The sequence below is a fragment of the Canis lupus genome, chromosome 31, assembly GCF_011100685.1.
Source record: "Canis lupus familiaris isolate Mischka breed German Shepherd chromosome 31, alternate assembly UU_Cfam_GSD_1.0, whole genome shotgun sequence".
NCBI classification, from domain to species: domain Eukaryota; kingdom Metazoa; phylum Chordata; class Mammalia; order Carnivora; family Canidae; genus Canis; species Canis lupus.
In genome coordinates, this window is record NC_049252.1 from 13,688,968 (window position 1) to 13,710,669 (window position 21,702).

Below are 21,702 nucleotides of genomic sequence, written 5' to 3' on the forward strand. Positions count from 1 at the left end.
GTATTGATGTCTTTTTACATCCAGTTTGAGATGTTTCTGCTTCTTTGGCAGATGACTTTCAGTTGAAACTTGGACATTTTGGGTATTCTGAGACTCTGGATATTATTTAAACCTTCTATTTTACCTAGCTTCCTCTGACACTACTCTAGCAGAGAAAGGAGGTACACCTTGTCATTGTCAGATATAGACAGAAGTCTAGGTCTCTTCCTCTTGGCTAGCATTGACACCTGAGTGAGAGGGTTCTATGCTCCTGCTGGGTGGGAGTGAGAGTTCCTCTTCTCTGGTAGGCCTCCATTGATACTTTCCTCACTAGAAAGGATATCAGTGGTTTGTTACCGCTCCCATCATGGCCTCTGCTGGCACCTTACATGTTAGGGAATTGTAGGGCTAGGTAGTTTCTAATGTCTTGACTCTACACTAGGCCTCCTCTGTCCAACATAATCTTAGTAGGGAGGAAGAATGGTGACTCATTATTGTTGACTTTGGGTGGAAGTCCAGGATCCCTGTGTAGTCTCCACTGACACTACATTGGGTTAGGGTAGGGACCTTGTTATCCCTTGACAAGAACAAAAGTCCCAATTCCCTACTCAGATTTCCTTATACTACCCTGAGATTGGGGAAAGGAAGTTGGGATGCTTTATTCTAGCCTACCAAGGGTCTGCAGGAGGCTCCCCATCAGACTTTTGCAGGTATGGGGTGTCTGTTTGTGTGGTATCTGACTAGAGCAAAGTGGTACCTTTGCCCTAGTACTTTCTGTCTTTCTAGGCCACTGCCTTTGGTTACAAAGAACAGGCTTTCGTTGAGGCTTCTCTTCAGAAGTTGGTGTTTCTGGGTTTCTGGCTTCTTCAGCTCCAAGTTTTAGACATATGAGGCAAAAATAAAATCCATGGAACTCACCATGATATTGTTCCTTGGGTCCAGAGGTCCCTGGCTGTTCTGTCTTCTTCTTTCCAACATTCAGAGTCTCCTTACATTTATTTTATGTATGATGTTCAGGTGTTCAGGGTCTTTAGTTTTACCTAACAGGAGAATTAGGAAAAACTATCTACTACATCTTCCTAGAAGTGAATTTCTCCTCTTCTTTCTTTCTTTCTTTCTTTCTTTCTTTCTTTCTTTCTTTCTTCTTTCTTCTTTCTTTCTTTTTTAATTAGGAGGGCAGCATGCAATTTTTGCACTGGTTTCTTTAAGGAACTTAAACAGAATTATGAAAAACTAATACATTTTCTACTAAAAAGAGAAATTTGAGACAACACATGTCTGTCTATGATTTATCTTTCAATATCAGTTTCACTTCTACTTTCTAATTTCTACTAGTTTGTTTCTTTGTTACTTTATCGCCAATTCATGCTCCTTTAGCATTTATGGCAACACTTACACTTAGAAGTGAGCTTTTCTTCACTTCAAAGTTCTCACTGAGTGAGTCCCTCATGCGGGCATGTTCATTTGATTCATTGCTGTTCCCTTGTGCCTGTCACAAGGCCAGCCCACATACCAGTGCTTAATAAATATCTGCTGAATAAGTGACTGAGAACTGAAAATTTAAATTTTTCATTCTATGAAAGCTCATCTACTTTATGCTTGCTGTGCTGAAGCATGGGGCACATGTGTCTGCCGCCTTTGCTTGATTCCCACCGGGCACACTAAGCATGTGCTTAGGGGCATTAACAGAATTTGTCCAGAACTCTGTAATCTAGAAGAAAGCAATTTTAATTTCAGCACATGTGTCAGTTTTTGTTTTATGGTTTAGAATTGTTTGTATTTTGAATCACAAACGTGGAGGACTCCAGTATGATTCCCGTGTGTGTATGTGCGGGCGCGTGTGCACATTCACTCCTATCACTTTTAAAGAAAGTGACCCAAAGAACATGCACAAAAAAAAGACCATGGAATTTTTTTAGGAATCTAGAAAACAGACCCTGGAAACTTTTTTTTGTTTGTTTTTTAAGTAAATCATGGTTTGATGATCTTTTAAAATCTTTGTCATGTAATGTGCAATGTGTGTTCATACATACATGGAGGGGAGATAATGTTAGCCCACCATTTTAAAAAGCCCTGAATATAATTTTACATTTTTTTGCAAGCATAACTATACTTTAGATAAAGATCTCCCATCATCAAACCGTGTTTAAATGCAGGTTAGTAGAACATGATTTTTTTTAGTACTCCTGAGTATGTTTGGTTTAAATACTAATCATAATACTTGCTTTCCCGCCTAGCTTTAGATTCTCTTTAAAGTAATGGTGAAAATACTTAATTCACTATTACTTTTGTTAGAAAGTCTGGAAATGTTCGTCTGTGGACACTTTCGTCACCTGCTAGAATGGAAATTCATTGAGGAGGGGGGACCATTTCATTTTATTGCCTAAGAGGTGTTGATAACATGCCCCACATCTTTCAAAGACATCTTTCATGCCAAACAGGCGAAGTGTAGCTAACGAAGGAATAGAAAGAGCACTTCTTACATGAGTCATTCTCAGAAAACTTGCAAGGCAGCTGTGCTAGGTACTGATGAGGATTACCACAGAACCCAGTTGCAAGATTTTGTGCGGTCGAGGAGACAGCTGCCTCTCTCAGGGGACCACTTGAAAGGGGATCGCAGCAATAACGCATCTCTACTGCTGCTGGTGGATTTTGTGGCCGTGTAGTACAAAATCAGTGCCAGATAAAATCAGAAAGTAATAGAAAGCAAGAAGAATCTCACAGATTTTAAACGTTAATGTGAGAGACGACCACAAATGTCCTGAGCTTGTTGCATTTACTAGCTAGGAAAAGGAGACAGAGGAAGGGATGCCTTTAACTCAGAAAACTTGCAGGGCTTCGGTCTTTTCATTTGAGAACCATTTGGGTGTGTTGTGAAATCAAGTTGCAGAGTAGGCATGTTCAGACCTTTATTTGCTACAGTTAGTAGGAAAGATTTCCTCCCCCCACCCCAACCTTAAATAAAAGAAGCCAGAGTTTTCTGTGCAAACTGAAACAGGCGTTGCAAGAATCAGATTCACTTTGGACGAGTCTTCACATTCCAAGTCATCATTGCATTAGGCAGCACAATTCCATCTCTGGTTGATGGGCAGAAAAAGTGGGCAGCTTGCCAGGTAGACGTTTCCATGACTCCCAGCCCCCAAAGGTGATGCGTTTTTCAGCTAATTCAATGAAGAGTGGGCTGAACTTTGGGTCTAAACGAGACAATAGCTGCCTTCGCAGTATCAGCAGAATGGTTGATGGGAATGCACTCTACATTTGGCAGAGAATCATGTGACCCTACGACTGAGATTTTGTGATGGTGCCAACGGAGACTTGGAAAGCAGCAACCGTCCTGACTTTTTTCTTCTTTTCTAGCATGGCTCAGAAAATGGTGGATCTTAATACTTGACTTTAGCCAGACTCAGCAAGCGACTGAGCTTTGAAGCACAACTTCGCCTTTATTCTGGGTTTTTGGCAGGCCACCAGGAGGCTGTCCCTTTCACGCCTGATAAATTCTGCTGCTTATCTCTAAATAGGAAAAAAAAAAAAAAGAAAAGAAAAATATAAACAGAATATTGAGGCATAACAAGTGAATCCTAAAATTGTATGTGCTTTTTGTTTTTTGGCTTTTCTTACTGCTGATTTTTTAAATGTTAATACCCTTTCTGCTTGCTGAAGAATCCAAGTACTTTTTTTTTTTTTTTTTTTTTTTGGTTTATAATGAACAGGCATTTGAACAGGGCAAACAAGACGGCCGCAGCAGTGAGCATGAGATCATTGCAGCAGTGTAGCAAACTGGCACCCTGCCTTCTCACCCTTTTGGTTCAGGAGACAAACGTGTGCAATCCTCATTTCTAAAGTCAGCTCAGCCTGGAAGGATTCCTGGTCTCTCCCACCTTCTACCATTCTGCTGCCAGGGACAGCAAGGATTGGTGCAGCTTCTGCGCAGTGCTTTGTGCCTGGAATACCGAGAAGGAAGAAAAAGAAGACAAGCACCCTGGTCCTTTTTATCCAAGAAATAACAGGAGCCCCGGAGAAAAAAAATCTGAGTTTGTCCTACTCCATGCAACAGTGCTGAAAAAAAATGAGACGCTCCTGCTTAAAAACAAAAACAAAAACAAACAAACAAAAATCCAAACCAAAACAAACCAAAAAAAAAGCAAACATTGGCTTGTATACCTACAGAGACATCGGGCTTTGTAAAGCAGCTTTGTAAGGCAACATAACCAAATGAGCCTTCCTTATTTTTATTATTTCAAAAATATGGCATAAGTAGCAATATATTGCACTTGGTGAAATCGCACCTTTCATATCAGGTATAACTTTTTTTGTTGTTTCTTTTTAAGCCTACTCTTAGATAAAAAGGGATCCTTGAACTTTCAATGTACTTTTATTTAGCTCATCACCCACTTTGCTCTTATTAACTTTTTCCTTTTGCTTTCTTGCTCTAATCTTGATTAGAATAGAAACTTGAGTAAAAATAGAAAAATGTCTATGGAAAAAGGCGGTACATGTTTTTATTTTGGTTATACATCAAAGTTTGGAAAGACATTAATATGTTGTCTGTGTTTTTCGTGTACAGTATTAGTTTTTGCTATCTAAGAAAAGTGAGCGTTTAGTCCTCGTTGTTTAAAGAAACTAAATCTTTCATTTGCTGTGACTCATAATTTGAAATGTGAAAGAAGAAACTTTTTGAACTTCTAAAAAAGGGTCATATTAGAAGATACATTAAACTGCTGATAAATAAAATTAGTTTGGGGGAAGTTGTATTTAAAATTATTTACCAGGATTTCAGTAGAACCGAAGTAGGATGAAAAGATCATGTTCTCAGTTGCTAAGTAGAAAAGAAGCTTGTTCCACAATAATACTCTCTTTTAAAATATATTTTAAAAGAAGCATTTGTCTCAGGGCAGTTGCAGAGAATGTTGGAAATATCCATTAAGTATTTTAGTGGAAAAAGTACATACAAACTTGTTTTAAGTTTAAAGCAGTGATTGGCTCAGCAGATAAATGCATTGCATTCTAATTATTTTGTCTATTTGTAGAAGGAAATTGCTAAGCAATTTAAGCATTTTATAACAAAACCCAGTTTTGCCTGGTTCAATGGGAAAGGATTAGCAGATGTATTCCACCTATTTTAATTTTGATTAAAACTGTTTCTAAACATGTTTTAAAAATGCTACAAAGAGAAAGTGCTCCTTAAAAATACAATGTATATAAATGAAGACGATAATTTGCACATTAAGAATCAATGCTATAATATTTTCCATGAAAAGAATAAACTTTGAGCAAACTGTTGTGCTTTTAAAAATCATATTTTATCATATTAAAAATATGTAGGGTAAACAAAGAGAAAATATTATAGGACTGATGAATTCTACTTCCTTTTTTGTTATTTCTATGAAGAATTATGGGAAATTACAATTACCCTATATAGTGATAACATTCAAATAAAGCGTTTTATTAAGTTTATCGGTTATTGTTCACTAATTATTTAAAAAATAGCTCTTGTTCCTTTATGCTGCCTCAGCTAATGGAACATCAACTTTCACAGGCTTAATTAACATTTATAAACCTGTTTTCATGTTTCAAGATCCTTTAGTTGAAAAACATTATTTTAAATGTTATTTTTAGGAGCCATTAATCTCTACACTCTTAATTATCTTATTAAGCTCCATGCCAAATCCAAATCTCTTTTCAGCTTTCACTAGTTCATTGTGCAAAACCTAGTCGCTTCTTTAACAGCCATGCCTCCTTTCACTTTCAAAACTGTTACTGTGAAAACAACACCAACCAAAATGAACGCATAAATGCAAACTATGAAACCACATTATATGTCATATGAGTAGCCTTGGGTGGGGCTCTTTGAGTCTTCCAAGCCTTTAAAAAAAAAAAAATACTTTAAAAGCTTTTGCCCATTTTGATATTGTGTTTTCTTCTCGATCATCTACCTTCATTCCCACCATCCAGCCAGATGATCCTCCTAGACAGCAGTTGTCTGATATTTCTCCTTTTGTGGTTGTTTTAGGGAAAAACTTAAAATGGATATGAGAAGTGAAGAAAGTGATCATAGGAGAAAATCATCTCAGGTAAAAACAAAAAGCAAAAAAGCAATTAATATTTAATATTTTTAAAGAAAAAAACAAAACAATGTTGACTGTGTTTAGTTCTAAGAATTCGTTTCATAGTCTTTATGGATCTAGTTGTTGGAATTTTCATTGATGGCTTGAGAATTTATACTGTTTCCTACCTTTGTGACAAATTTTTGTCTGAGTTTATGATCAATGTACAGTTTTAGTCCCTTTGAGTTATGTATCTATATATCCATTCATATATCTATATATCCATTCACATAACGATTGCATAGAAAGTAATTTTGAAAAAGAAATTTTTTTTTCATTTGTCATGCCATATAAAAGGAAGTAAATCTGGAGGGAAAAAATAAAGTTGTGCTTTTTAGAAAAAATAACCAGTAAGAGAATGAAACCAAAATATACATTCTTATACTTATGATAAAACCCAAAACAAATGTTGCTTTTTATTTCACATCTAAGTTTATGAATATATGTTGGGATATTTTTACTATAATTGAATGCAATTATGACTGTTGATTTTTTACTATAGTTTTTAATCAGTATGGGAATAATTAGAAAGTAAATAATGCTGAAAAAATTATGTAGACCAAATTATCTATATAAAGTCTATAAAACATATTTTATTCATTTCAAAACATACAAAAACACTAAGGAATTTTAATGCAGTATTAGTATTTTTCACAATGAAGATATAATTTAGAAATGCTATTAAATATTGTAGATGTGAGTGAAACGATTAATGACTGTACAACTTAAAGTTTTGTTGCTGTTGAGCTTAAATTCCTAAAAAACGTGTATGTGGCTGGCTTTTTGTTTATTCTTTGTGTGTTTGCTTATTGTCTGGTGGTTTAATTTTTTTTTAACAACAATTTATTTTTGCCCAACCTGTTGACCAGGTAAGAGTTATATGTAGCTATATATTATGTTTTCAGAATATCTTTTTAAAAAATAAGTTTAAATACATTGGTTTAAGAGGCAAGCTATATCTTTTTTTATGCAATAGATCTAGAGTATAAGTTGTAGTAGTAATAACATTGCTAGTAGTAATAATGCTGTTAATATGTCATTAATTTTAGTTTTCTGATAATAATTTATTCAAATATTGTTAATGTCAGTATTATTCCAACTATAGACACATATGTATACATTTAAGACTTTTTAGTAACTTCCTGTGTTCTCTGCCTTGTTAACAGGATCTTACTTGTTTTATGAGAAAGTTATAATGTTACCCATTCCTTAAAACCACTAACGGAGGTCTTATAAAAGAGTTAAAACAAGCACAGTCTGACTCTTACACAATTAGCTTAATAGTTAATTTGGTCTTAATTATAGCCTGGTAATACTACATTCATGCCTCACAATTACATAATTCATACATGCATGTATGGATCCTTTTTTTTTCTTTTAAAACTCATTATTAATTCTAATAGTACAAATCCAAAATATTCACTATTAAAACAAAAGCAATCTATGAAAAATATTTCAATATACTATTCTCTAAATTTTCCTGTATATAAACCTGTATTTAGTGTAGAATTTTTATGAAGGCCTTTAACTGGGAATATGTATACTAAGAGCATTTTAGCATTAAACATATTTGTAGTAAAGGATCAATATTATTATTTTCATCTAATTTCATCAGATATTTACAACGAATTCTGCATTAATGGGGAGCCCAAGTGAGATGTTGCCCATTGGCATAAACCCGTAGATCCGATCTTGTGGTGAAGTGGACGGCACAAGCTCGCTTCTATGGGTCTGTGTCAGTGTGGTCATCTAACAAAATGCTATAAACAAATGCTGTTAAATAATATTTCAGTCAAATTCCTGTTAAACTTTAGTTGATTAGTTTTGAAATATTTATATTTTCCTTTGTTTTTCAAGTATATATTAACCCTCATCAGTCTTTAGAGGCAGGTGTCAATTGTCGACCACAAGGAAGGGTTTAGAGCATAGTCATTCAAGTTTGAATCCAAGTATATAGTAAATTACTTAAGAAACTTGAATTTTTCTATAGCAAGTTTTAAAACGAGATCTGAATAGATGCTGTTCAGAAACTTAAGTTCACATTATAGTTAGTACACCTCATCAACTTCAATAAGAAAATTAAAGGCTGTAACTGGATTTATGTGATACTATTAAGCTGATTTCTCTTGAAAAATCAAGTTGAATGCTTTTGGCTTTTAATATTATTAATTGCTAGCCATGCAATTTTGCATGCATCAGGAAAGATGTCAGAGGACATTGTGTATGACCTGTGCTGGAAACCCAAGAGGTTAGGATAGTCCTAGTAGACACATATTAAGTTTATTGGTAAAATGTTAGAATATTATATCTACATCCTTGCCAAGCCCTTAGGTGTATGGCCGCCATATTTGGAGGAGCTGAATGAAGATATGATAAGGAGTTTGAAGCAACATTGGAAGCTGTGTGCATCCGGGTTGAGGTAGTAGGTTGTATGGTTTAGAGTTACACCCTGGGAGTTAACTGTACAACCTTCTAGCTTTCCTTGGAGCACACTTGAGCCATCGAGGAATTCTTCACCACTTTTATCTGATCAAGCCAATTTCTGTGCAAGAAGGTAATGTGTCATGAGTATTTTAGATAATCAATTTGAGCCTTTCTTACATTAAAATTATCCTTTCATCCCTAAATACTAGATTATTCCATTTACATATACTTATAAACACTGACAAGTTGGTAGATTTTTAATACGTTGTTACTCTATGAGCACACATTTTCAAGAACTGGTGAGTAGTGACTTAAACCACATCGATATTTCAGTTTTTCAGTCAGATTCACAAAATTTGGCTCCTAATTTTGCAACTAATCATTGGTCTTTTATTCTATTTTTATTGGCTACTTAGACACTACAGTAAGAAAGAAAAAATCTGCTAGTGTCAATAGATCTAATAGCACATTATCTGAGTCTTTCTTATGACACATCACTTTCTCCCTTATGTTATGATTATCTATGTGCTTGTTTATTTTTTTCCATTATATACTAGACTGTAAGCCCCTTGAGGGCAAAGTCCATGCCTTATTTTTCATTGTATCCCCTACAGTGCTTTACACATAAGATCTAAATATTTATTGAATGAATGAATGGAGTATAAGATCTCACCCTGTAATGAGTTTCTTTTGAATATTTGAATGAATTACAACAGCAGTCACAAATTTGAGTATTGTTTGTCAATCCTAAAATTTGCCTAAATTTAATTCCCACACTGCGCTGCATCAGTAATATACTTGTTTGTTTTTTTTTTGTTTTGTTTTGTTTTGTTTTGTTTTTTTGGGGTTTTGGTTTTTTTTTTTTTTTTTTTTTTTTTTACTGTGTTGAGTATGTCCATTCATAGTGGACATAGATTTAAAACTTAGAATCGCTTTTTCTCTAGAATAAAAAGAATAAAGCAAATTCATTTTTATTAATAAGTTCATTATAGTTTATAACCCTAAATTGAGATTGTGTATTTCTTTTGAATTTTTAAATTCTTTTGTTTCGAGATGAGTGGTTTTTCTTTCAACATCAATTTATAAATCAGCTTTTTGTATTTTGTATACTTCCCTTGTCTTCTGCCCTTTATTTTTGTACAGCTACATTTGTTGAATAAACCAGAAACGACTAAACCAGAAACATGTCAAGAAATTAATAATAAATATGTGAAGTACAATTGAGAATTGGATCACATTTTTGTTTAAGGGGAAGACACCCACAATACTCTGTCAATACAAAACAACTGGGTCTCTTTAGAGTACATTAACTTGCCATCAATTTTAGTGGCAGCAAATGATGTAGTTTATAGAGACAGTCTAGTTTATATAGATCATCTTTGAGTCACAGCATTAAATAGGTATCAATATTAGAAATTTAAACTCTAAGTATGAAATATTGACTATATTAGAAACAATTTTTAGATAATAAATATGTTAAGAACCATAAGATCCTGAAAATGTGGTGATGAGCTTCCTATTAGAATGCTCTGGCATCCAGAATTATCTCAGAATCTAGAATTCACCAACAATGGTGAAGAAGGAACTTTTGACTCACCAACAGGAAGAACACATGAGCCTTAAAAAGCTGACTACCAGGCACCATTTGAGCATCTGCCTTTGGCTCAGGGCATGGTCCCAGGATCCTGGGATTGAGTCCCTCATCAGGATCCCCAGAGGGAGCCTGCTTCTCCCTCTGCCTATGTCTCTGCCTCTTTCTGTGTGTTTCTTATGAATAAATAAATTAAAATCTGAAAGAAAGAAAGAAGAAAAGAAAGAAAGAAAGAAAGAAAGAAAAGAAAAGAAAAGAAAAGAAAAGAAAAGAAAAGAAAAGAAAAGAAAAGAAAAGAAAGACTATCAATGATTTCAAGCAAAATTATTTTATTAGTAGGTAGAGGTTAAAGACTATTAGTCTTCAAGGACTAATCAAGAGATAATGAACAAGAGGCAGGAGACATAGACAAGAAAGTGAGAAAGATATGGAGAAAATGAAGAGTTGAGAAGGAAAGTACTCCTAACAAAGAGTAACAATTTTGTGTAATGGTAGCAGTTCTACACAAGATGGAAGAAACAAACAACTGAGTGGTAAGCAGTTACAGCTTTGTAAATAGTTTTGTAGCAATAGTTTTGTACAATAGCTTTGTAGCCTTTGAGAGCCTATAGTCCCTTTCATGTGTGTGTGTGTGTGTGTGTGTTAATGTGTATGTACCCTAATACTCTTGTGTACAGATTTGGAGACCAAGTCAGTGTCACTGATGGGTCAAATCAAATAGAATACTATAGTCAAGAAATGCCTGTTTCCATGGGTGCAATAGAGTTAAGTATATCACAAAAGTCAACTGTGAGGTGCAATTTAATGAAAGGCTTAGGAAAATACTATGACAGATGCATAGAATCATAGTCTCTCATCTGCCCTATCTAAAGTGAACTAGTATTATAGAAGAATAGCTGAAAAATTACAAAGATGTAGCTATGATAAAAGGTGTTAGTCATGTGTAAGTCACAATAATTCTGAAAGGCAGAGGATATAATTAGCATCAATGCAGAAAATAAAAACTCCTCTGTGAGGTGACAATACTACATGGGAGGTTCTTTCACTCATGATTAATTATAAATTTGCTCTTCCAGTTATGGGGGTTATTTAACTTACTCTATTTTTATGAAAAAAAATGGCAGATGACAGATACACAAATTGATAAGATTAAAGAAACCAAGCTTCAGGACCTCTACTGGTGTCAATATCTAGAAATAGTAAAATTATGTCTAATAAACCATGGGGGAAATACGTTTGGAGAGTTAGCATCAAATGAGAGAACAACTATGAAGGTTGAATAATTCCTGTAAGAATTTTAAGTGGTCAAACTTTATAGCAAGTTTTCCACATTTGATAATAAAAGAAGTATGAACATTCAGGAAACAATGAAATATCAGTGAATTATTCTTTACCAATATCTCTTTTGATATCTTGAGACTTGCATATACATCTTTATGTTCATAGTAGCTGATTTCCTTTCAATGCTTTGTGGACCAAGGCAGGAAGGAGTAGAGTTGGAAGCACAGAAGCAGGGAGCGGGAAAGGAAAGGAAATGAAAACTAACTGCAAAGCCATTGATCGGACCACACTGGGAAAGTCTAATTTAGTTCATAATACTAGTTCATGTTAAAATTCTTTTTTTAATTTTTTTATTGGCGTTCAATTTGCCAACATATAGCATATCGTGTTAAAATTCTTATATTGGTTCTTATTCGTATTAAGTTTAGTGAACAATGAGGGAATCAGATACGTTATTTGGCAGTTGAACTGAGCCTTCTTGGAAACAATCCAGCAGTACATGAACTATGCTATTAGAATAAATGAGTCACTTTCTGTAAATAATCATTTTGTTTCCCTTATTCCCTGTTATCAAATGCTGACTCATAGCCTAGGTGATTCCCCAAGATTCCCCCAAATGATGTGATTCAGGATTCTGGCACTGAAAACGTTATTTGGTACCCATGCCTAGCCTCTCTTCCACAAAATAGAGGAATAATTCTTGAGGTCCCTGATCTTGACTGTACCCCTGGCAGCTCCCTAGAGAGCTATAGGGAATTCCTGTGAAAGACCATTAGGTGAAGGGTCTGACACACCAAAAGAGCATTTACCTCTTACGTGCCTATTAGTTGCCACCGCCCACCACTACTTCCATGTTATTATCATGTTCTTCAGGATTCATGTGTATCACTTCATCCCCAAAGCCTTTATTCTTTCTCTAAGGACCCTCTTGATTTCAAATCCTCATAGTCATTGCAACTTTTATTCACACAGAGTTTTCTCTAACTTCCATTAGTACTAAGTCCGAGTACCCAAGGAGACTGTGACTTACCTTTATACCTCCTGTAGTGTTACGTACCTTTTTTTAAAAAAAAACTTGAGTTGTGCTTCAGACCATTTATGGGCAGTGGTAAGAACCTATACACACCTTAGAATACACTATGCTTCAGCAGTAAAGTCCTGTGTTATCTGAGATATTTCTCGACTTTAGAATAAATCATTATGAGCTAAGGAGGTGTTTGCTTTTTAATGGTCTATGAGGTCTAATTAAGCCTGTGATATACCACCTGAAGGTGATTTACAAAACCAGCTACTATTATTTATAATAAACCTAAGTCCCTTGAGTACAGAAATATGTGTCTTTTCAAAACTCACAACTCCCTACCCTAGTACTCTGTATATAAGATGAAATTTTTGGTGAATGAACACAAATTTTTTAAATGAAACAAAAACATTGTGATACAGTGAGGTAATTTTATATTTAGGTGGACTTCTTCAAGCTCTCAAAGTTTAGCATTTAAGAGAAATTAGGAATATCACTTTTAACCGTGGGGAAGTCTGCTTGATGGTGGTGCCTGATTTTTAAGTTGGCATTGCGTTGTCTGTGTCTTCATTTTTAACTTCATTCTACTCTATGTGGAATGTGTGGATTAAATAAACTACCCATGCTTCTCTCCTATATCTGATCCCCCTTAAATCCCAATTTTGTTTCTCTTCACTCTTGATCCCAGTCATATTCAGCCTTATGTTTTGCATTACTTTTTATATATTTAGATAGCACATAGTGAAGTTAGTTTGTAAGTTGTATGATTCATGTGCACTTTTACTTACAAGGAACTTAAACAGTACTTTGTTGAAATTAAAAATAAAATCTAGATTTATACATGGTAAGAATCTCAGAGATTAATAGCCCATTTTCCAGATGACCAAACTGAGGCCCAGAATGTTTGATGATTTTTGTCAGAACCAAGCTACTAGTAATGGATACAGCCTAGTTTTCTATCCAGGCCTATGCTCTATGCAAGAAGATATATTTTATGTTTGCTATTAGTAGATTTTTAGGTAGCAGCACAAAGCAAATTTTAATTAATTGATTGAAATAAGATAATAAGACTTTATTTTTGAAAGACTACAAATAACAGTGATTTATCCACAGACTCAAAGATGGTAAATACATAATTATATCATTTAAAATGAACTCTGTATTCATTTTATTTTTTTCTTTTCAAGTAGATGTGTACTCTTTTATTTTTCTAGGCATAGAGAAAAATTTATCTATCTTCTAGTTCCTCTATGGCATTTCTGCTCTTTTCAGAACCCTTATCCAGAGGAAAGCACTATGGCCTAACACTTAGAGGTGTCTTCCAAGTAAAGAGGGAAGAACTGTGAATTGGTTAACCTGTTAGCATTATATTACTTGGAAGAATAAAAGTTAATATGAAATCGTAGTCAGAACTAAATCCAACTTCAGTGGTCAGTCGCCTGTGTCCCCCATAAAATATATACAATATCATTATGTAAAATGCTGTTACCAGGGATCATGAACTAAAATTGCTTCAGGGTGCAAGCAGTATAGTAAGCCAAATAGAAGACAAGAGGAAGTAATAGGGACTGTGGTAGACCAAAGAAGACATACTCACTTTCAAGATATTTCAAAATGATGTCATCAGTCAATCTAAATTTGGTTCCCAAGGGCAGACAGTTTTCCATCTTTGATATGAAGGCATCACATAACAAAGCAAAATTGCAATAAATCTGCTCTTTAATGAACCTAACAGCATCTTTTCTTACAGATGATCTAGATAATTGGAAATAGCTAGCTACTTTTAAGTAATCCTAAGGTGTAGAAAAAAAGATTCTTATACACTTCTATGCTGAAGCTATTATTTCAAATAAACACATATGATCCATGACAGTCTAAATATTTCCTTGAATTTAATTGACTAATGAAATATATTTACTGATCAGACAACAACTACCAATTGCAATATTAGTTTGATGTTCTGATAATGAAAGAAATGTAGTAGTAGTGGAGTGCCTGGGTGACTGAGTTGGTTAAGCATCCAACTCTTGATTTTAGCTCAGGTCATGATCTCAGGGTTGTGGGATCTAGCCCTTCATCAGGGTCTAACCCTCCCTGCTGCTTGTGCATGCCCTGTCTCTCTCTCTTTCTCCCTCTCTCTCTAAATAGACAAAATCTGTAAGTTTTAAGTTTCCATTTGTATCTGAATCTCAATGTGTGAAACAATGAAATCCTTATACTTCCTATTTCTCAAGTAATTGATGCTATAAATAGATGGATAGATAGCATTTTGAAGTCAAAAACAATCAAAAGGTTAAATAGAGTGAACACAATTAAAGTTCAAGGGTTCTCATCTCTATAATGTTTAGACTTGGGCAACTGAGTAGAGCTCAAGAATAAAGTAACTGGTATTGTTGTTAATTATATTTTATTGTGTGATAATTAAAAGAGCAGTTATGCATACATCTGGAATTAGATCAGGTTCCTGTCCATAAATTTTTCAGTATAATTTAATCCAATGAACTTAAATGTGGCAAATAGAAATGACACAACCAATTATGAAAACACTGAGTTTAGAGTAATAAAGAAGACTGGAGTCTGCAATGTTGCTATGTGTAGTAGAAACTTTCCAATTTAATACAATTAGGATCAGCAATTGATGCCACAGATTCTTAAAGAAATGGATCTTAAAATTAGCACATACAGTACACATTTTGTTTAAATTTTAAAACTTGATTATATATTTGCCAGTATTTTTATGTAAGCCAAGAATTTTTTTTTTTTTTTTTTGCCAAGAACTATTTTTGAGTTTGGATTGCTTATTAGATCTTAGTCATCTTCTTCTTTTTTTCTTTTTTTTTTCTAAATCCCATCCTGCATCATCTATGATTTCTCATTTCAGGTGTTTAACAAATGTCTTTAAATGCAAGTCCACTGCAAAGAAATCTGAGAGCAAAATACTACTTTCTTTATTATTGTTTCTAATCTTTTAATGTTGTTTTACCTATGTCCAACTCTCCAGCATTTTTTACAGTGACTGAATTTTATAAAGTCTTTCCAAAATGTTGAAGTTTAGGACACCTCTCATTCTTCTTACACTGATATTTAAATTGATTTATATAATATTTAACTAAATTATATGATTTCATATTAACCTAACTGACATAACTGATTTGGGAACAAACATAATGTATGGCAAGCATACAAATCACTTGATAGAAGCAGAAATATTTTAGTGTTCTAGAACTTTCTGAGGTGGTGGAAATGTTCTCTACACAGTCCAAATTGGTAACCACTAGGCAGATGTGGCTTTTGAGCATTTGAAGTGTGGCTAGTGTGACTGAAGAATTTTAAGGTTAGTTAATTTTAGTTAATTAAAATTTAAATAGCTGTATGTGGTTAGTAGCTAAAGTATTGGACGGTATAGTTCTGGAAAGTAGTGCACTTGAATTTAGCATGCTGGAGCATCTGTGGAAAATGTCAGATAATCTGTGATGTGGTAAATGGTTAAGAGTACTTCCTCTAGCTGAATTAAGATGTAAGGGAAGATTGACTTAGGAAACTCAAATTGATTTGAAATTCTTTTTTACTATTTATTTTTCTTATTTTACTTTTTTTTTTATTTGTTTATTTTGCTTCTATTTGAGTACAGATTTAATTTGATGGGATTTTAAAAATTCATACAAAAGATGGAAGCCAAAACATTAGAAAGTACAGAGGTTTGCAACTCTTTCTGAAGCATTCAATCAACACAAACCTAACTGGAAAGTAAACATTACTTATCATGGTGGCAAAACAAAAACAAAAGTGTGTTCTTAATTTAGGATCATGGATCCACAGGAGACATAGGATGAACTTGTTGGTTCTCTGGGCCCTTTGAAGAAATGTAGAATACTTTAAATGCATGTGGTTGTGCTTATTTTTCTGAGGAAAAAGTCCCAGCACTTCTTAGATTGTCATAGCAGTCCATGATTTCCCGAAAAAGTTAAGAATAACTTCATTGAGTTACTGTTTAAGGCTTTTTGAGGTACCAGAAGGTAATTAAGTAGTAAACTGATTCTTAAAAATATTGTAAATCTGTCTTGCTATGCATCCATCCACTTATATATTTCAAATGTAGTTTATATGTGTAGTTAAATATGTAAAATTTTAATTAAACATTACACAATATATAATTTATATGCATTTAAATTAAGATTATACATATAATTTAATTAATTAACCTGTGGAAAATACTTGAGAAATGAAAAAGAACAGGGTAATTTCTTGGAGGGATTAATAAAGTTGGATACCTAAAACCACTATCATATTAAATGTGAACATTCAACAGTAAATTGTTGGAAAAATCATAAAAATATAGATTAAACCATCTCTTAGTTTATTATGTCAGTGCATTTGCAAATGTTCTTGCTTATTGAATCACCAGGTCCATTAAAATGGTGCATTATGGTACAATTTATGAAACACAAAAAGACTGTCACTAGTCCCATACTCAATAAAAGGACTTGAAAATATGGGGAAAATTAGAAAATTGAACCTTTATGTGGCTTTAAGAAAAATTAAGGTATTTATGTTTTAATGTGTTTTAATGTGTTCCCCTTTCTGACTAGTATTTTTGTTTAATGCATCAACCACTGGTCCAAACACATCAGATAGGATGGATCCTACTGTAATAGTATTAGTCCTCTTTTAAAAGTGAGAAAACCAGTCAGGGGTTTATGTAATTTTCTACAACCACATAAATAGTAAATGAAATGTGTCTTACACCAAAAGAGTTGATTCCAACTACTTTGTTATAATGCCTCCCGTGACAGAGCTCAGCCTCACTTGTTGAGCTGGCCAGACCTTTTTGTAGAGATTTCCTGGACCAGTGTTTCTTTCAGTTTAGAGATCCACACGACAAAAGTTCAATGGATTCTTTTCTGTTTGGTGTTTTAAAACATGGAATAGCATAAGGATGTCATAAAAACAGCAAATATATTTACTTCTAATGAGAATTTATCAGTTCAGTATGGTAAAATGTTTCTATAGTGATTAAGAGAAACATTGAGCAGCATCTCTCTGTTATAGAAAAGATTACTTCTGTTTTTAAAGTAAGTATTTTAAAAATGGGAGTACAATAAACCACACAGACTACTTGAGGTAGCTGATTAATATTTGGGAAGGATCTAACATCATTCCTTACATAATCTAGGGACTCAGAGAAGACCTCATTTTTTTCTTTCCCCCTCCTCTAAAAATATTACCTTGACACTTGCTTATTATTCCTTATCTTGCTCTCAGTTTTAAGACCTCCTAGAACAGTGATTCTCAAATTAATCGCTTGCAGACCTGCAGGGGGAAGGGAATGTGGGGCAGGAGGTGGGTGTAGTTTGAAAAAGTTCTCAGTGTTATTCAGATTTTCCATCTGCATAGGCACCCATTCCAATAGGCATCCATTATGTGGTAAGATTTCAAAGGCCTCAGAAAGGTCACCCCAGCTCAGAAATAGCTTGGTCTTTCATTGCACATTAAACTTGCAACACTGTCATGGGCTATTCCCCCCTCCCCAGTAATAAGGGAATTGAACTCCAGCCCTGGAGTCAGACACACCTGAATTTAAAACAAGTCTAGAGTCAATCACTACTACAAAAACTGAGCTTTTCACCAGTGCTCTGTAATCTCCATCGGTAAAGTGAAAATTATGATACTAGTATTGCAAGATTTTTGTGAAGATTAAAAGATTATATGTATATGGCATTTAGCAAGCATCGTACCTAGCAGATAATAGGAGTTGAAAGAATATAATTATTATGACCATCATTGACATATGAAATAGCACAGTGTGCTGTTTACTTATTAAACGTCCCACATGCCCAGAGCTGTGGAATTTACATGGGCAGAGCCAGCCACAGGAAACACTGGGAGGTGATTATTTTCTCTGAGACCTCTCCCTGGATTCCTGACCATCGTGGCTTTGCTGCCTGGATTTATTTTGAATATGTCACATTTCAAATATTCTCCTTGTCAGGTCACGGTAGACAAGAAGCCTCACCTTTTCCTTCTGACATCATAGTTCCTCTACATATGTCTAAAGTTTATTCTTTTTCTCCTGAATCATTCATATTTTGTAAACATAAGCAATTTATCAGTACTGTGTATATACAAATGAAATGATAATACTTAAGAGCCTTATTAGTTTTCCCGTCTGTAAATAGGGTAACAATCCCTTCTCACTGCATTTCTCTTTAGTACATTTGTTTCTCTTTCCCTGTCTTTCTCTCTGTTGCTGTGACTGTCTCTCTCCCTGCCTCCTCTCTTCCCTTCTCTCTTTTGCGTAGATAGATCCTGCTTATATTTTTATTGCTTGATTCTCTACATTATGTCTATTTCCATTACAACACATAAATGACTTTTTTTAATATCTAGCCAAATGCCAAAAGTAAGAACATTATATTTACGAGATAAATGAATGAATTATTGAATTAATTAAATCGAGAGCAGCTACAGAAATGTAGATTCATTTGAAACTGGAAGGTATTAGCTACCGTGTAATTAAAATACTCATTGTTGGCCTATCTTGGTCATCATCTTGGTCAGGTATGCCTTTGGAAGCTAGGTCAGTCCCATAATTTCTTCCTAACACATTTCTTTTTATATAGCCAATCATTTCAGTCTGAGTGAGTGCATACACACCATGCCTGTGGAATACGACTGATAACATTAAATATTTCTCACAGAAAATTGTGTGGGTCCCTGTTTCATGATTAAGTTATTTTTATTTTTTCATCTGTAGAAACCAAATTCAGTCTGCCATGCTAGTGAAAACATATTCAGTAGTTTTCTCGTAATATATTTTCATTTAGGTAAAAGGAAGGGTTTGTTTTTTATTTTTTAAATTTTTTGGTGAGAAAGGAAAGTTTGCTTTATTTGGGAAGCCGGCAACCTGGGAAAATGTTCTTATGAACTTGATTCTCTTTCCCTCTTTTCTGCAGGCTAGATACAGTTCTTTGTCAGGTGATTGGATAGTTTCTCAAAGCAGGGTAACTTCCGGAGAGGGAGCAACATAGGCATCTAAAGTTTAATGGTATAATGCATGTAGGGCCTCATACCCATTAATCAGGGCTCTAATCTTGTCCTGCAATCTACAGAAAGTCCACACCACATTCCTGGGTCTCGGATGAAGGCCTAAACATGCTTCAAGAGGTAGCATCTTTACCTCCTTGTCCCTAAGCACTTGTTGTTCCTTTTATGGTAGTGTCAGAGATTTCAGGAGCTGAGATAGTGAACTGGCCCATTTTCAAATGCTGATTATTTTATCGAAGACTTTGACAGTGCTATGGCCTTCAGAGTAGATCTTCTCAGATTTGGTGGATGCTTGTTGAGTGCAGGGAAGGTTAACCTTCATTGCTTTAGATAGTTTCATTATAAAGCATGGGCTTTAGAGATTCAGAGGTGCCAGATGTAAAAATGTGGGATTATCTATTAAATTTGAATTTTAGGTACACAATGAATAATTTTTTTAGCATCATTATGTCTGATAGTTATGTTGTTTTCATCGTTTATCTGAAAAAACATTCTTTTTTTTTTTTTTTTTTGGCAACTCTTTTTAGGTAGCATTTTCCATAATAGTGTCTTATCCCATTTCTTTATGTATATTGCTCTCTCTCTTTCTTTCTTTTTTTTCTCTCTCTCATTAAGTAAGGGAGTAGTACAGCTAATAAAGAAACCAGAGTAAGATTTATGATATGAAATACCAGGGGAAAAAATACAAAATTAATATAGTAACATATTAAAATCATAGAAAGTTGAAAATATTTTTTTTCCTTTAAATGTTAGGGTCAAGTAAGATAAGTATGAGGTTGCCTTACCTCAAAGGATTAATAAACAAAACAATTTAGCAAATGGTGGTTAAAAAGCAGCAGCCAGTCGATAGCATCAGCATAAAATTCAGGTGACTAAAATGTGTTACAGTGTCAAAGCTGCATTACCCGGTGCATTCTCTGCTGTTCTAAGTGGTCTTTGCATTCGTAACGACAGAATTTTGAGGGTTGTTTTTGAGAGCTCTGGAGGGAAAGTTTCCCCCCAAAAATGAACACTGTGCTTTAAGCGATTTTACTTCTAAGTTCCTGTAAATCATCCCTTGCTTTGCACAGGATCTGTTGTGTCAGTTCCTTTCGAGTCTTTGTTAGCTTTGCTAGCACAGTTACTATCATAAGACAGATATCATCCACAAAACCTACTCTGGGTCTGTGTTTGCCTCAGACTTGGTGAAAATTTTATATGGCGCCAACAATCAGTGACATTGACTCCCTCCGTGTGTTCACACATGTCACATCACCATTTTGCACAGCCATATCTGTTTCTTCCCGACCATCCCTACCACCCCAAGCCTGTGGCTCCCACACTTCGCAGTTGTGCTCAGACCCCCACGGGGGCCAGGCTGCCTGGCTGGGTCTTTTCCCCACACTCATCAACACCAAGTTCTTTCCTATTCTTGCAGCTTTGGGCAGAGAATCACAGACCTGGAGACTCTCAGTGTCATCCATCAAGTCACACCAGACACACATAGCCTTGTCTATGTGCTCACACACAATGAATCTTTTCATTTAATGAGGCAATTTGTCCTGCCAATGTGGCCCCATTTCCTGTATTTCATACAGAAGGATGTGAGCACATAAAGATCAAGAGATTGTTTTCAGTCACATAGTCACAAGTCAAGGCTGGAACCCTGATACCTTCATTACATCAATCTTTTCAGAGACTTCAGATTTTCCCTCTGTCTTATGGGATCATATGGCCACAGAATGGTGTTTTGGTCAAAAGTAAATGAGAACTTAAAGGATCTAGCTGAACTGTTCTTTGCAGACTTTCAGAAAATGTTTGTTTCCTCTCCCCATTTTCACCAAACTGATAGACAATTGATTGGAATTTATAGATAAAATGTCTTAAGAGACCAGGCTTTGGTTGCTTAGAATTCCCTTTAGACCTAGCTGTCTGCCTAACTTGCTTTTTGACCCTGACAAATGTGTTTCATCTTTCTATTCCTAGACATAGTTCTTAGCCATACAATAATGTTCTGTGCTTATATGATTCCATAATTTTTCTATTTTAGAGTTTGACTCATTAGCACATAGTGGTAACTCAATAATTTTTTTCCACATTAACAAATACATGCGTAAATAAGAATGTCCAACGTTGTTGTTATTTTCTGGCTGTTTAATGACACATTTGAAACTAATAGAGGTATTATACGGTTTCTGTGGATATTTTAAAGTAAACTATGGGATATTTTAAAGTAATTGGATTCTTTTAAAAATTGTCCTGTATGGGATCCCTGGGTG

The 21,702-nt window shown here is 34.6% G+C and overlaps 2 long non-coding RNA genes and 2 other non-coding genes across 4 annotated transcripts in view; 3 read left to right on the forward strand and 1 right to left on the reverse strand.

Annotated features, from left to right (window-relative positions):
• LOC102154980 overlaps positions 1-21,702 on the forward strand; it is a 385,976-nt gene that overhangs the window by 103,833 nt on the left and 260,441 nt on the right. Inside the window, exon 4 of the long non-coding RNA XR_005382146.1 lies at positions 5,990-6,050. This is a non-coding gene — a long non-coding RNA (uncharacterized LOC102154980). The remainder of the gene's footprint in view (positions 1-5,989; positions 6,051-21,702) is intronic.
• LOC111093426 lies at positions 2,914-10,039 on the reverse strand. Its single transcript, XR_005382147.1, has 3 exons — positions 9,992-10,039; positions 3,777-3,920; positions 2,914-3,489 (listed from the first exon to the last, which is right to left on the reverse strand). It is a non-coding gene; the product is annotated as an uncharacterized LOC111093426 (long non-coding RNA).
• On the forward strand, positions 7,759-7,817 carry MIR99A-1 (microRNA mir-99a-1). Its single transcript, NR_049302.1, has one exon. It is a non-coding gene; the product is annotated as a microRNA mir-99a-1 (primary transcript).
• Positions 8,499-8,565, forward strand: MIRLET7C (microRNA let-7c). The gene has a single exon (NR_049303.1). It is a non-coding gene; the product is annotated as a microRNA let-7c (primary transcript).